Genomic DNA, 3,447 nt, shown 5'->3' on the forward strand with positions numbered 1-3,447 from the left:
TATGAACTCACCAGCTTAAATGCTGACCTAGTCTTTCAAAACTACTTGTATTTCTCAGGGATTCAGTAATACACGTAAACTACTGCTTTTTGAAGAAGGGACGTTGTGGCGTTAGTTTATTTTCATTTTGACAACATATTGTAATTGATATTTTGGAGCATGTAATACCTACAAATGATGTAACTTTTTCAATTATGTATATGTTGGTTGTGTTTGCTTTCTTTACTATGTATTCAACTGTTTCGATGCTACATGAAGTCATCCGCCCTCGAACGATTCTGCCGTTCTGGTTTGGGGGTGTGACAATAAGGTTGCTGCTATGTTCCGGGCTCAGTTGTCAGAGATGTTTGGGTCTATCAAGACCGCTATGGTGGAGTATTTAGATGATCGTTATGCAGCCCTTACTGAGGCGGCTGTCGTGGCAGCCACAACAGCTGTATCAGCGGCAGGGTTGGGATCTGGCCGAGTTTTTCAGTATCGATATTTCGAAAACATGAAGCCCCCGACATTTGATGGTACCCAGGATCCGATCTTGGCCATGAGGTGGCTATCTGACATGGAGGGATGTTTCTTCACATGTTCTTGTATCGCTGACCAGAAGGTCAGGTGTGCTCTGAACCTGCTGAGGTCTGAAGCAAAGGATTGGTGGACGTTCATTACTGGATCATATTCGGATGAGCGGCATGTTGGGGTTACTTGGGATCGATTTCGGGATATGTTCTGTACCCGTTACGTCCCGTAAGTTGAGTGGGAGAGGCTAGCGCAAAAGTTCTTGTATCTGTATCAGGATTCAGAGTCGGTCAAAGAGATCACTCGCATGTTTACTGAGAGGGCGATGTTCTACCTCGAGTTTGCTTCAGAGCAGGCTCAGATGACCCGATATCTGAGTATGATCACGATAGATATTAGGCAGTTCGTGTCCATGCAGAGATGTGATACCTTGCTGAAGTTGCAGGAGGCCGCCAGGCTGCGTGAACTAGAGTTTGAGTTACAGTTGCGAGAGCAGAGACAGGCACCAGTGCAGTCACAGTCAGCACCAAAGCGGTCCACGACCGTGGATTCTATGGTTGGAGGACAGAGCGGCCACACTTGTGAGAAGTGTGGGAAGGGTCATACCGGAGTTTGTAAGTCCGGAAGCGCATGCCGCAAGTGTGGGAAGGAGGGGCACTATGCGAGGGATTGTCGCCAAGTGGCCCCGATTCAGGACATGAGGATTTGTTATCATTGCCATCAGGTTGGTCATATGAGGACCAACTGTCCACAGCTGGTTACAAGACTGGTGTAGGATCCAGCGCCGGCTACATTGAGGATTACTGGCGGGGGTCAGGGTGGAGCAGAGCCTCCGAGGGCTCAGGGACGTGCCTTCCAGCTTACAGCAGTGGAGACCAGGACAACACCGAATGGGACTGCTGGTATGTTTCCATCTTTTATCTTATTGATTATGATGATATTGTGAATTCTCTTCCATCCCTTTATGCATATGTCATAGCAACATAGGAGAGTTGAGGAATTTAGGATCGAGGGGTTATAGACAGTTAGTATCCAAGGGTGTTGGTGATCGGAAGTTAGGATCTCTATTCCAAGGCTAGTAGTTGTAAATTGGAGATACAAAAGAGTTCAGATGATATTTGGGTTTCTTTTGAAGATCGGTTGCACCATGTTAGAAAAGTTGTTTTGCGGAGGTTGTTGTTAATCGATCCATAGATAAGGATGATAATACCCAGTATGGACGGATAAGTTGTGTTGATTTCTCCATCAGCAGGTGGTAGCTAATGTCCCAAGTGGGGGAGAATTGGAAATTCTCGGATGAAGTAATAGTCATTGAAGGTTTTGTCAGCTTCTGGAGGATATATATATATATATATATATATATATATATATATATATATATATATATATAGTACTTTGGATATGCATGCTGGTTGCTTAGCACATATGGTAGATGCACGGGTTAGGGTTGGATTGCGGATGCTTGGGTAGGTGGACAATCGTCATGAGGCCTAGGGTTAGGCCGAGGTTATGGTCCGCGGAATGGATTCGAAGTTCGGAACCCTAAGTGGGTGAGAACAGCTTGCTTGGTCAGGGTCACCGAGAAGGGGTGGGCCCAGGGTGATGCTCAATAGTTCAAAGCGGTCCCGATAGACTGAGGGCCGGTGGGGCGTACCAGTCAGGCCGAAGGCTCGGAGAATGATCCAGACAGGCTGAAGGCCCGGAGAGGCGATCCAGACATGTTGAAGGTTCTGAGAGTGGTCCAGATAGGATGAAGGCCTGGTAAGGCGGTCCAGTCATAGTGAAGACTGTGTATGTGTTGGTAAACATGTATGCGGTGGTTGAGTATGCTGCTATGCTATAACAATCAGTAGGTCTGACCCCAAGTATCGATCATGGTAATGGAGTTTGCTGAAGGCTGTGTATGGGCTTTGTTATTTGTATGATCGGATTCTGAGTATATATGTGTTATGAGGTAGCAACATGTTCCGTAAATGGATGGCATGGGGTGAGGTTTCAGCACTATGAGACTGGATGGTGTTTGGTTAGGCCTTTTAGGGCAATGGATGAGGTAAGTATCTCCAGGATGAAGTGTTGGACATCGGGAGTGTCGACAGCGGTGTCGATAGGTTATCAGAAGCATTTTAGTTAGGGGCAGTGGGCATTAAGATTATGATAGTTATGTCCCTTTTAGGAGTACATTCGGTTGGATGTCTGTTGAAATTGTGGAAATATTCTCGGTTGTGTCGAATCAGAGGAGTTTGAAGGAGATGCAAGGATAGATCCTTGGATTCCAAGTATGGTTGTAGACATAGGTTATGTATGTAGTGGTATTCCAATCTAGGGCATTCCATCATGAGGATGACTAGACCCTATGATTGATTGGACCTGATGTGTTTGGTATTCCAGCCCGAGGCTGATTGGGCCAAGTATGAGTGTTTATGTGAATAAGTTGGTTGTTCATGAGAGTTGTTCGGAAGCTGAAGGATGTGTCATCCTGTCAGCACGGAAAGGATTAGATTCAGTAGGAGAACTGGATGAGTTTCCAATAATGCAAGTTAGCCGAGTTGTCGTCAGTTTTGACAGGAGAAAGATAGCTTAGTGCTATGGCAGAGCCCAGTGGGTTATAGTAGTATTCACCTCTCGCAATTCCAAAAGTATGTGTGTGTCGGTAAGGTGACAGTATCATCGGGTGGTACTTAGACCGAGGTGTGCGGTTATTAATGAGACGCGGCCGGTGGACGGTTTGCAGTGACAGGTAGGAATCCTGCATAGAAAGGTGTTGCTGTAGAAAAGACGCGGTAGTAGTGCCCGAAGAGAATTAGGACTGTTGAGAGAGCGGAGGCTGCAATGTAGGAGTGATATCCGAAATTGTGTGTTACACCAGGCTTCGAGGACGAAGCCTAATTTAAGTGGGGGAATTGTAATATCCCAAGTTCGGAAGCAAGAGTTCAGGGG

Source organism: Lactuca sativa, chromosome 4 (assembly GCF_002870075.4).
Source record: "Lactuca sativa cultivar Salinas chromosome 4, Lsat_Salinas_v11, whole genome shotgun sequence".
NCBI classification, from domain to species: Eukaryota; Viridiplantae; Streptophyta; class Magnoliopsida; order Asterales; family Asteraceae; genus Lactuca; species Lactuca sativa.